The 13,188-nt window shown below is 45.7% G+C and overlaps 1 long non-coding RNA gene across 1 annotated transcript; it reads right to left on the bottom strand.

Moving 5' to 3' along the window:
• Positions 1 to 719: 719 nt before the first annotated feature.
• On the bottom strand, positions 720 to 12,575 carry LOC141107356 (uncharacterized). Its single transcript, XR_012235869.1, has 2 exons — positions 12,235 to 12,575; positions 720 to 2,382 (listed from the first exon to the last, which is right to left on the bottom strand). It is a non-coding gene; the product is annotated as an uncharacterized lncRNA (long non-coding RNA).
• Between the last annotated feature and the right edge of the window lie 613 nt (positions 12,576 to 13,188).

Genomic DNA, 13,188 nt, shown 5'->3' with positions numbered 1-13,188 from the left:
AAGAGGAACAGCCACCCCCCCCCAGGTTGTTAGGAAAGATGGTGGCTTCATTCGAAGCGGTTCCCTATGCCCAGTTCCATTCGAGACTGTTGCAAAACAGTATCCTATCTGCTTGAAACAAAACGATTTAAACTTTTGACTTGCCAATGCGGCTGTCTCCAAGGGTGTACCAAAGCCTCCGTTGGTGGTTACTAACCCAGAATCTGCTGAAAGGAAAATCCTTCAGACCAGTTATCTGGAAAGTGGTAATGACAGATGCCAGCCTTTCAGGCTGGGGAGCAGTACTAGAGAAGATAACTGTCCAAGGACAGTGGTCAAGAACCGAAAGAGCCTTGCCCATCAACATCCTAGAGATTCGGGCAGTGCGTCTGGCTCTGAAGGCCTGGACATTCAGGTTACGGGATTGTCCTGTCAGGATCCAATCCAACAATGCCACAGCTGTGGCCTATATCATTCATCAAGGTGGCACCAAGAGTCTTGCAGCGCAGACAGAGGTGAACCATATTCTAACTTGGGCAGAAAGGAATGTTCCATGCCTATCGGCAGTCTTCATTCCGGGAATAGAGAATTGACTACCTGAGTCGCTGAAAGGAGATGTAGGTTGTCTAGGGATATTTTTAGGCCCTCGATAAGTCTGCATAAGGTGTACCTTACAATCCCCACAGGCCTGTGAGATTAGCCCATTGAGGCAATGATAAAAAATGAATGACAAAGTCACGCTGAGCAAATCTAATCTTTATTCTTTGGTGTGAATATTTAAAGGGGGCTTTCAGAAACTACCACCCCTTGACCGTGTCATACAAATTATCCAATCAAATACTGAAACATTTTATGACAAAAGTGAAACTAATTATTTTTTAAGAAATCACGTGCTTTACAAGAAACAAAACCCAAAAGAAGATAACAGGAGCATGAGAAACGAAACTAGACTACCAATACACACCTAGTAATATGTGCAATGAAGTAAGGAAAAACACAAAATAGAAACTAAATTGTAAAATGGATGTGGTTAAGCTAAATATCCCTTCAATCCCCTTTAAGATCTACATACTATCTAGTGTTCTAGTACTTCTTTGGGATTGTGGCATAGATTGCCTGATGATTCTTCATGTATGTCATGTAGGATAGAACCTTATCAGGAGATTGAATGCGTGCAATTATGCAAATACAACACTTTAAGCAGAGGTAAAGAATCAGAGCAAGAATAAATATCATAGTAGTCAGGCACCTTGGCACTCGTGTTAGAGATCCAAGTACAGCATGATTTCCCAGTCATTTCACATAAACATGTGAGAGCTGCACTCATGCTTTCTATAGCTAACTCATGTAGTTCTAGCTGTTTTCTAATTGCTCTAGTTTCTATGTTTAACATACATAGCAATGTCATCTGAATTCCTCTCCATTATCTTATCCAATATACTTGAATAATTGTTCAACCTTTTCATCATGTTTATACCCATCCTGGCCAAGAAGGAAACCATGCCCAGGCAATATCTTGTTTATAGAACAATTCCCTTTTGTTGCAGTGTTTGAGGGGGTATCTGGGGTGTATACTGGCCTCTAGGTTGGCACAGGGAGATGTTAAATATTGACCTGCTACAAATAGAGGGGTTAGTCTGTGTCTCATTCCCTAAATTAAAACACCAATCAGGGGAATGACTTTTACCTGCTATTGGAAAGGTAACAGTGTTGTTTATGTGCAGAGTGCATATGTTAGTTAAGAAGACAGGAGGAGTCTCGTTGAGGAAGGAGGAAATATTTAAAAGGTACAGCCAAAAGGGGAATTCAGGCAGTGCTAGGATGTAATTTGCTACATATCCAACATTCTTCATACCCTGGTTTTTTTTTAGCATAAGCATACTTAAATTTTAGCAAAAGCATCTTATCAGTAAAACTATCTCCAATCTCTCTCTTTGTTCTAGCTTGTGTCACTGTAATGTTCTCGTGTGTGTGTGTGTGTTCCCACAGATACTTTTAATTGCACCCAAATCTTCAGGGTGGTAGATACAGTTAGTGATGATCCAGATGGACAGGGACACTATCAGAGAGATCAGGAGGCAAAATGCCTTGCCAAAAGTCTGTGGTGAAATAAGCAAGGTCATCTCTGGCCGGACCTGCTTTCCTAGGAACTCCTCCTTCATCTGCTTGGACTTCTGCTTGAGGGCCTCCTTTATCCAATGTCTCCTTCCTGCTCCTGAGGCTTTGGGCAACCTTTTTTACTCGACTGTCATGGTTCCAGGACTGGCAGTTTTCCACTAGGATGGCTGTTCTGGTCACTGCAACCACTGTGGTAGGAGGTCCAAAGGGATACTCTTGATTCTTATTTCTGTTCAGCTGTTGGACCACCACGGTGTCTCCCACCTTGAAGGGGTGAGTAGCTTCCTGTGAAGAAAAAGGAGAGGTGCGAGCAACATTTCTTTCGACTGTATCCAATATTTAAACCAGTTTTCTTACATATTCTACCTGTATTAAGTCTAAATCTCCCTTTTCTACCATTAAAGGTGCTCTGGCCCATAGGGTGGGGAAAGGTCTACCCATCAAAACTTCAAAAGGTGACTACCCTGTTGTTTTGGATAGGGTCATTCTTATTTCTGCCAGGACTGCTGGGAGGACCTTTTTCCAGTTGGTCCCTCCTGTGGCCTTTCTTATCTTTTATTGTTCTGTTCATTCTTTCTGCTATCCCTGAGCTTTGAGGGTGGTAGGGAATGTGGGACTTCCATTCTACCTTGAGAGTTTTTACCAAGTCCTGGCAGACCCTGGCCATGAAAGCTGGACCATTGACTTTATTTGAAGTGGGCATCCCCATCGAGGAATGATTTCCTGAGTGAGGATCCTCACTACTGTTTGTGCATCTTTTGTGGTCACAAAAAGTTCGACCCATCCTGAGAATATAAAAATCTCTACCCAGAAGATCAGCAGATCAGCCGTGACCTGTATACCTGCGTGGCCTATTCTGTGGTACTGTGAGATGAAGAGTGATGCATTTGCCTCTGGTATACATGGTTTCCCCTCTTTGCAGAGAAGTCCAGTTTTTGGATCTTTCTGCACACCCTTTTTATCCCAGTCCCTTAACTCATAATTTGAGGCATAATCCTGGAGATCTGCGAGTGACTGTTCAAATGGGGATAGGTTAGGTATCAGCATAGCCATTTGGATGTCTGTTGTCTGTGAGATAGCAGCTTGTTTAGCAGCAAGGTCAGCCAGAGCATTTTCCCTGGCTATCTCTGTCTGTTGGCCTGTATGTGCTCTGCAATGTACTATAGCCAGTGTTTTTAGGTAGCTGGATAGCTTTTTAGCAGTAACATTACCAAAGAAGAATGTGAAATGTTCTTTCCATCTGCTGCCACGAAGCCACATCTACTTTATATCACACCAAAGTCGTGTACCACGCCGTACCCATACTTCGAGTCAGTGTAAATGTTTACATCCTGACCTTCAAAGAGTTGGCATGCTCTAGTGAGTGCAATTAATTCAGCAGCCTGTGCTGATTGATATGGGATAGGCTTGGCCTCAAGTATAACATCTGGAAGCTGCACAACTGCATACCCTGCATGGTATGTACTGTTCATTTGGCCTAGAGCAAGAACCATCCACAAAAACATTCTGTGTGTCTGGTAGTGCTGTGGAAGATAAATCAGACCTGGGTGATGTGTCTTGGTGAATGAGGTTTATGCAGTCATGTTGTGGCACGACCTCATCCTGTTCTCCTTTTAATCCTAAAAGGGCGTTTAAAATTGGTGCTGGGCCTGCAGTGGGAGAAGCATATTTGATGTGCAATTTTGGATTGGACAGCAAAATCACCTCATATCCGCTCAACCTCTGAGCAGACATGTGCTGTGTATGTACATTTTTCAACAGGATTGACGCATTGTGGGTGGTGTGAAGTGTGGTGTCCTGTCCCAGAGTGAAAGAAGTGGCCATCTCAACCACCATCGCACAGGACGCTAGAGTTCTGAGACACGCGGGCATGCCCTGAACCTGCACCGGGACCATCTTTGAGAGAAAAAAAAAACTACAGGGCGCAGTCTCCCATCATGTTCCTGGGCCAGTACTCCCGCCATGGTTCTGCAATTTTCCCTGGCAAACAAGTTATACATTTTGCCATATTTCAGGGAGGCAAAAACATTTAACATTTCATCAGACCATTTTACAGTATCAGACATTGCATAGAGGGTTGCTTGTCTCAATATATTGTCATAGAAAGAACAGTCAGGTATTCATTGGCGGCAGCAACCAATCATTCCAAGAAAAGTAAGCATGTCTTTCTTGGTAAGTGGGCAGGGCAAACCCACAAGAGCGGCAGCTCTTTTTTTTGACTGACTTTCCTAACTCCCAGAGACAGCACAAACCCTAGGTACTAAACCTCCTGTTTACACCATTGTAACTTTTTCTTAGACACTTTGTGACCACATACTGTAACCATTTCAATAAGGATAGGCTATCAGCTCGGCAGTCCTCCTCTGAAGAACTACAAATCAAAAGATCATTAACATACTGCAACAGTACAGAACCATGAGGGACAGTCCAAGGCCCGAGGGTGGCTTGGAGTACTATAGAATAGACCACAAGTGAGTCTATATAACTCTGCGGCATTCTACACTAGATAAACTGACGACTGTGTTGGTCAAACGACACAGTAAACACAAAGAGTGGCTGTGCCTCCTCGTCTACAGGGACGGAGAAAAAGAAAATTCTTTAAATCAATCACAGTAAAATACTCTGCATTGTATGGTATGGCGGCAAGTATTGATGGCACATCAGGCACTATTGGGGCAATCGGTACCACTAGGCTATTGATGGCCCTTAGGTCTTGTACAAACCTATAGTCACCATTTGCCTTCTTTACCAGGTTAATGGGAGTATTGTAGGGCGAAACAATTTCCCTTAAGATTCCTTTCTCCTCTTTTTCTCTGTGTGTAACTCCCTCTTTGTCCTTGCCTCCTCCCTCTTTGTATAAAAGTTTCCCCTTTTGATTTCCTGAGAAACCATTTTGATAATGTGTCTGCACTGGTGTTTGTTTAGGAATGTCAAAACATCCTGCAGCATCCTTCTCTGTCAGCTTCTTGCAAAAATCAGTTACAGTGCCTGTAGCCCAATCTGATATTTGCTGTCTTGCTGTAAGTGCATGTTTAAGGCCAAGGTTGCTGAGGTATGTCTGTATTAAGAGACTGTGCGTGTTATACTGAACAAATCCTGCCTCTTGTGTCCGAACTTCTATAAATCTTTTCCAGCATTCTAACACAGAATCTGCTGACTTTTGCTTGCAAGCTGGTAAAAAAAAATTGTTGCTGTGTGTCTTCATGTGATGAGGTCCTTATCTGGTTGTGGAATGTAAGGGGGAGGAGGCGGGGCACACAGTACAAGCATAGAGAAGGTTGATTTAACCCTTAAATTTATCATCCTATGACTCTGCTAAACCCATCGTGGACAATGTTTGGGCTGGGATTCTATAGGGAGCCTCGGTCCAGCCGGGGGATCTCCACAGCATGCATTTTTATTTTCATTTTTATTTTTCTTTCTAAACATTCTAAATTCTTGTAGATACTAAGTCTCTGTATATTATTACTTTTCCTATGTTTATAACCAAACAATTTTTATTTGCATTTCAATTTTTGGCAGAGTGCCAACAGGTTCAAACAGTGCCTTCAATTGCGGTAGCACTAATGCCGCAAACAATTCCCCACTATCTATTACGGTTAGTGAGATATTAGCACTTGAACCCTGTTGGCAAAAAGCCAAATGTCCAAATTTTGCACCTGACTTCCCCTTCGCAAAAAATGTCAGTAGCAAAAAACGGAAAATTGTATACTCACCTTTCCGTAATTTTCCTTTCCTGTCGTATCGTCATGGCAGCATACACTTTGGGTTGTGACTCCGCCCCTCACAACCTGATAGGGCCACATAGCTATAAGTTGTAAAGATGGCTCCCGCCCCAGTATTCTCCGTATATATCACCTCAGACGGGTGGGAGATTGTATGCTGCCATGAAGATACGACAGGAAAGGAAAATTACGGAAAGGTGAGTATACAATTTTCCGTTTTCCTGTCGCATCATGGCAGCATACACTTTGGGGAGTAACTCGCAAAGACTGGGTGGGAATTCAAACTAAGTTTATTAACAAAGAACAGAAGAATTGGCCTGGATAATGGATCTTCCGAAATCCACTGTGGATAAGTAGGCGGAATCCACCTTGTAATGGGACATAAAGGTGTTCCTAGAAGACCAGGTGGCCGCTCTGCAAATTGTCTCCGCCGAGACTCTACAATATGCTACCCTAGTGGAGTGCGCCATTAAGCCCTCAGGTACTTGATGATTACTTGGTGAATAGGCCTTTTTGATGGTCTTCACCAGCCATGACGCAATGGTGCGTGAGGATGCCGCTTGACCTCTCCTGAATCCATGCGGAATGATTAGGAGACTTTCCGTTTTCCTGATGGATCTGGTAGCTGAAAGATACTCCAGGACATTACCCTTGACGTCCAGAGGGTGAGGATCGCCTTGTTCCGTACTGAGAGCCGGAAGGTTAATCTCCTGGTTGAAGTGAAAGGATGAGGATACCTTGGGGATGAACCGGTCCAAAGGTTTTAAGACTAATCTGTCTGGCAATACAATCAGATATGGATCACTGGAAAGAAGGGCTCTCTAGATAGAGCTTCCAGTACGACTGAGAGGTCCCAGACTGGGAAGGAAGGTTTCCTAGGCAGTCTCAGCTTTAGACAGGCCCGTTGGAACTGAACCACAAGGGGATCTTGTGCCCATCTGACTCCTGTCAAGGCGGACAGGGCCGAGACTTGGACCTTTAGTGTACTTGATCTAAGGCCCTTCTCTAGACCTAGCTGGAGGAACTCCAGGACCTGTGACACTGATGGTGAGGATGAGTTCCAACCTTGCTGTTGAGCAAAGGCGGTAAACTTCTCCCAGACTCGCCTGTAAGTATTATTCGTGGTAGGCCTCCTGGCCTGGAGCAGGGTATCCACTACCCTCTGGGAACAGCCTTGCTCTAGGTACCTAGCCCTCTCAGTCTCCAAGCCATCAAATGTAGCTTCTCCGGGTTCGGGTGAAGAAGATGACCTTGGGAGAGTAGGTCTGGAGACAACGGAAGGGGCAGGGGATCTGCCGTATTCAGCTGCATCAGAGTGGTAAACCATGGCCTCCTCGGCCAGAAGGGAATCACTGCCACCACCAGTGCCGATGACTCCTTGAGTCTCAGGAGAAACCTCGCTATGAGTGGAGTTGGAGGGAAGATGTATCCCAGCTGGAAGTTCCAGGGGTGCAGGAGACAATCCGTCCCCTCCGCCGAAGGGAATGGTATTCTTGATAGGAATCTCCGACATTTCGCATTCTCTGGGGTTGCCACCAGGTCTATCTCTGGTGAACCCCAAGTCCGGGATATGAGGGCGTAGGCCTGTGGGTTCAGCGACCACTCGTGGTTGGAGGTGAAATTCCTGCTCAGTGAGCCGGCCAACACGTTCTGTACTCCCGGAACATAGACTGCCCTTAGGCTTAACAGGTTCAGTTGTGCCCACTCTAGGACAGGACAGACCTCCTGCATCATGGACCTGCTTCTGGTGCACCCCTGCCTGTTGACATAGGCAACCGCAACCTTGTTGTCCATTCTCAGAAGAACATGTCTTCCTCTCAAGAGGGAGCTGAAGGACAGGAGCGCCTGGAGTGCTGCTCTCATTTCTAACACATTTGACACTGCGTCCTGTGCCCTGAATGGCCAGTGGCCTTGAGCCGCAAAGTGCTGATGGTGAGCTCCCCACCCCTGTAGACTGGCATCTGAGGTCACCGTCTCCTGGTGAGGGGTGATAATGTGCTTGCACCTTCCCAAATTGCGAGGCCGTGTCCACCACCGCAATGATTGCTTCACCTCCTGAGGGATGTGAATCGACTGGGGCATTGAAATACCGTTCCACTGGCGCAGGAAGGAAATTTGGAAAGGCCTCGAGTTCCATTGCGCCCACTGAACCATCGGAATGGTTGATGCCAAGGAGCCCAGGATACTGAGGCATGTTCTGGCTGGTAGTCTCTTGGCCGAGATAGCCTTCTTCACCTTCTGAATCAGGAGAGGGATCTTCTCCCCTGGAAGCTCCACCGTGTTCTCTCTCGTGTCCAGCTCGGCCCCTAAAAAGACCATTCTCTGAGTGGGATGGGTACTGCTTTTCTCCCAGTTTATCAGCCACCCTAGAGACTGTAAGGTGGAGACCAGGATTCCCCGATGCTGGATGAGAGACTCCTTGTTGTCCGAAAGAAGCAGGATGTCGTCCAGGTAATGGTGGACTCTCAATCCCCTCTCTCTCAAGTGGGCTATCACGGGCAGTAGGACCTTCGTGAATGTCCTGGGTGCGGTGGAGATTCCGAACGGAAGACTTCGAAACTGGAAGTGCCAGCTGTTTATCGTAAATCTGAGGAATCTCTGGAATTCTGCATGAATCGGGATATGTAAGTCTCTCCATCCTGAATGTTTCTACCCGGATTGACCGGTTGAGGTTCTTTAGGTCCAGGACAGGACGAAAATCCCCTGACTTTTTCCTTACTAAAAAGAGTGGGGAATAGAAACCCTGACCTCTTTGGGATGGTGCGACCTCCACTATTGCTTGTTTCCTTAACAGATCCTGGATATACTGGACCAAGGACAGCCTTTTCTCTCTGGAAGGAGGAAGCTTGGTTGCGCAGAAGTGACCCCTTGGGGGGCGATTCTTGAATGACCACCTGTGCCCGACCCGGATGGTAGATACTATCCATGGGTCTTTTATCAATTCCGCCCAAACCAACTTGAATCTTGTGAGCCTGGCACCCACTACCGCTGGTTGGGCGGGCGTACCTTAAAAAAGGTTTCTGTTCATTGGAGGCAGGGGTTTTGGTTTTTTGGAATTTGAGGAAGGACGTCTGAGGGTTCTTCCAAGTTCTCCTGTACTCCTTCCCAGGTCTGTAGGATTTTGCATCCCTGTATCTTTCCGGGAGATTGCGCTTGAAGGGAGGCGCTCTTTGTTGTTTTGGTCTTCTGTCTGAAGGGATAAGACCAGACTTCCCGCCTGTCACTTTGGATATTGCTGTATCCAACTTTGCACCAAAGAGGTTAACTCCATCATATGGAATCCTGCACCAGTTGGACTTTGAGGCCGGGTCGGCCGACCAGGGTTTAAGCAATAACGCCCTCCTGGCCATTACCGTAGCTAACATAGACCTTCAAGCGGACCTAATGATATCCACAGAAGCTTCTGCCACGAAGTCTCCTGCGAGACTGAGTTCCTGTAGGGCTTTAACGATCTGGTCTTGATCTGCGCCTTCGGCCAAGAGTTTTGCGGCGTTTGATGACCAACCGGAAATAGCTTTCCCGACGGCGGCCAGTGCCCCTGCTGGTCTGCAGGCGCCCCCTGCAAAAACGTAAGCCCTTTTAAGGTCCATATCCACCTTTCTGTCCAGGACATCCCTGAACGTCACTGCGTCCTCAATGGGAAGCGTCACATGCCTGGCTAGGCGCATCAAAGAGGCGTCCACCACTGGAGGGGAAACCAGGGGAGATACCCTGGGCTCTTTAGAGGATATAACTTGGTAAGTCTGTTAGAAAGACTAACTTTCTTCTCTGGATTCTGCCATTCTTCTTTAATAAGCTCATCCAGTTCCTCTATGAATGGAAAGGCTTCAGGCACCTTCTTGAGATTCGGAAAATACTTCCTTTGTTTCTGCTGTACCTCCTCAGGTTCTTCCCAGTTAATCGCTTCCTTGACCGATTTCGCAAAGGGCCCTATGAGCGAAAAATCAAACCCTGCTGCCGCCTCTAGTTCTTCCTCATCTGACAGGAATTCTTGTTCCCTAGACGCACTGGGATGGGATGGTGAGGTGCTCAGGGCTGTAGCCTCCACTTCAGGAGTTGAGATATGCGTAGCAGGGACCCCGGTAGGTTCTACAGTGACCAGCTCTTTTTCTCTGGTGGCTTCATCCATACATCTGCGGCAGGCTAATCTGTCTGGTAGGGCTGTGGCCCCGCATACCCAGCAAGCATTTCCCGCTGGACGGGAAGGATGTGCACGAGACTGACGTCTACGAGCAGGGGATCTTCTGTAATGGGAATGTCTATGCCTAGATTAGGAAGGGCTCCTCCTTCGGCTTCCCCTGTGGGCTGAGCGACTTCGCCTATGGCTGGAGCGGCTCCTCCTGCGTGAGGTCTCCCTTCGCCTTGATTTAGACGATCTTGATGACCTGGTAGGGCTGACCAATTAGGCAGCATTAGTACGATCCTGCTCTCTTTTTCAATTTTCACTACTTACCATGAACATTCCCCCCCTTACCTATTGGGCTGATGGTGATCTGCTGGGGCAGCGGTCTCCATGGAAAGGATAAATGTGATACCATGGAGGGATACAGGCAGGTATAAACATGCAAGCTAAACAATCAAGGTACCAGGGAAGAGAGAAACACTTACCCCAGGGAGGGAGCGTTCAGAGGTGAGGCAGAGCTGATAGCAGAGTGACAGCAGCGTCAGATATGCTCAGGAGCTGGAGGCATCAGAAACTGACATTCTGAGCCTTTTAAAAGAACCGCCATGGCCGCCGGGGTCATGTCCCGCCCGCACATGCGCAGTAGCGCTGAGCCACGCTCGGCGCCATCTTGGAACCTGGCGAACGTGGCAGGATGCCCTAAAAGCGCTCACTGCGCCATGCACAGAAGCGCCGAGACGCTCAACCGCACAGGAGAGAGACAGAGAAGTACCACAACGCCCAGCAAGCTGCACCAAAGATGGGAAAGGCAGATGGAGACCGCTGCACACAACTAAGCCTTTTTAAGGCTTATACTAAAGCCGCATATACCCCTGAGATCACCAGAGTGGGGTTCCTTCCATCTAGCTCATTTAGAGGCTGTACAGGCAAGGACTTCCACCCAGGAGAGGCTAGAACCTGGCTGGGGCGAATTCGGTAAGGGGGTGCTTCTGACATCTTCAGTCCTTCAGGTGACGAAAAAAAAAGAGAATACTGGGGCGGGGGCCATCTTTACAACTTATAGCTATGTGGTCCTATCAGGTTGTGAGGGGCGGAGTCACAACCCAAAGTGTATGCTGCCATGAAGATGCGACAGAAAAGAATTATTCAAATAGCATGTTTTAATTAAAAGTTATCCTCACCAATTTATGTATTACCTTAAGAAAGTGTTATTAACGCTCTACCCATATTTTAATTAGTAAAAACGTCCCTAATGTCACAATACTTCAAAGACCAGGGACAGACTTGATAAGTCTCCCCTGCTCTTCGAATAAGTGACATTACTCCCTTCACTGTCAGCCCTTCTTAAAACACAAATTTGTTATGTAAATTAAACCTTAAAACTTGAACCCTTGGTTTATTTTCTCTAAATAAGGGTCCCTTTCCTAATTTAGAATGATACCCTCCTGGGACACTGGCTACAAGATATGTCGGAGGACCAGTATAACAGAATAACAAACCAGTAATACAATCAGTACACTTTAGAGACATTTGTTAGTACATAAGAAGAAATTAACCTGGATACTCACCAATCCAGGGTTCCTTATAAACTCTAAAATTCTTATTCAACTCTATACAGACAAATCAGCAGAAACTAAACACCAATAAACCTTAAAACAATAATTCCGGTATAAGACTTAGTTCTGTCAGACCACCCAATATTTTATTTCTCTTTTTAGTTCTTTCCCTTAAAATGACACTGAACGTCTGATTACTGCAAGGAAAAGAAAATATTTTTAATACTGAAACAATGCCAGAATCATTCTGCAGACTACAATACGATACAAGTTATATCTTAAACTTTAGAGTCAAAGCATTCATATATAACTTATTAAACAATAAACAGTGCAGTGGAAAAGGTGTCATCTTACCTTACGACATCTTATGACAGCTAGCTATGCATCAGGAAAATAAAGCAAAGAGATCAGACATTTTCTTATAATTACAGTACTGTATAAATAAAACTCTCCCTGAGCTTTTTCTACTGTTTACCCGAAACAGTCGCTGCAGTCTTATTCTATGGACTTCTCCTTAAAGTCCTTAAAACCCACCCAGGGTTTTTTATTGCCTCTCAGAGCAATTTCTTTGAAGCCCACCCAGGGCTTATCTTACTGCTTCTCAGAGCAGTTTCTTTGAAGCCCACCCAGGGCTTATCTATCAAGGTCTAAAAAAACTAATTACAGGTCCCTCAAAAGGAATCGATCTCTAAATAAATCACGGCAAGAGATAAATAAATATAAATCAACTCACCGGATGTATTATGATCAATTTCGGACGAGTCCCCCCAAACTGAAAGGAGATGTAGGTTGTCTAGGGATAGTTTTAGGCCCTCGATAAGTCTGCATAAGGTGTACCTTATCCCCACAGGCTTGTGTGATTAGCCCATTGAGACAATGATAAAAAAAGAATCACAAAGTCTCGCCGAGCAAATCTAATCTTTATTCTTTAGTGTGAATATTTAAAGGGGGCTTTCAGAAACTACCACCCCTTGACCGTGTCATACAAATTATCCAATCAAATACAGAAACATTTTATGACAAAAGTGAAACTAATTATTTTTAAGAAATCACGTGCTTTACAAGAAACAAAACACAAAAGAAGATAACAGGAGCATGAGAAACGAAACTAGAATACCAATACGCACCTAGTAATATGTGCAATGAAGTAAGGAAGAACACAAAATGGAAACTAAATTGTAAAATGGATGTGGTTAAGCTAAATATCCCTTCAGTCACCAGCAGTTATTCCCGGGGGAATGGTCTCTTCACCCTGACATTTTCCAGGCTGTTTGCCAAAGATGGGGGACATCGGATGTAGATCTTCTAGCGCCCAGATTCAACATGAAGTTAGTCAACTTTGTGTCCAGGACAAGGGATTTACTCGGCATGTGGAACAGATGCGTTGGTGACCCAGTGGGATCAGTTATCACTGATTTATGCATTCCCCCCCTATTCAGTTGCTGCCATGACTTCTTTGCAGGATCAAGCTGGAAAGAAAGCCGGTAATTCTGGTAGCCCCAGCGTGGCCCAGAAGGTCCTGGTATGCAGAAATCATGAAGATGGCAGTGGAGGATCCATGGTCCCTTCCACTATGGCCAGACTTGCTCTCACAGGGGCCGATATTTCATCCTACCTTATGAGCGCTAAATTTAACGGCTTGGCTATTGAAACCCACATTCTGAAGAAACTTTCCGGGTCAGTTATC

This window comes from Aquarana catesbeiana, linkage group LG01 (assembly GCF_042186555.1).
Source record: "Aquarana catesbeiana isolate 2022-GZ linkage group LG01, ASM4218655v1, whole genome shotgun sequence".
Classification (NCBI taxonomy): Eukaryota; Metazoa; Chordata; class Amphibia; order Anura; family Ranidae; genus Aquarana; species Aquarana catesbeiana.
The sequence above is the reverse complement of the archived record's forward strand: the minus strand, read 5'-3'. Positions and strand labels throughout refer to the sequence as shown.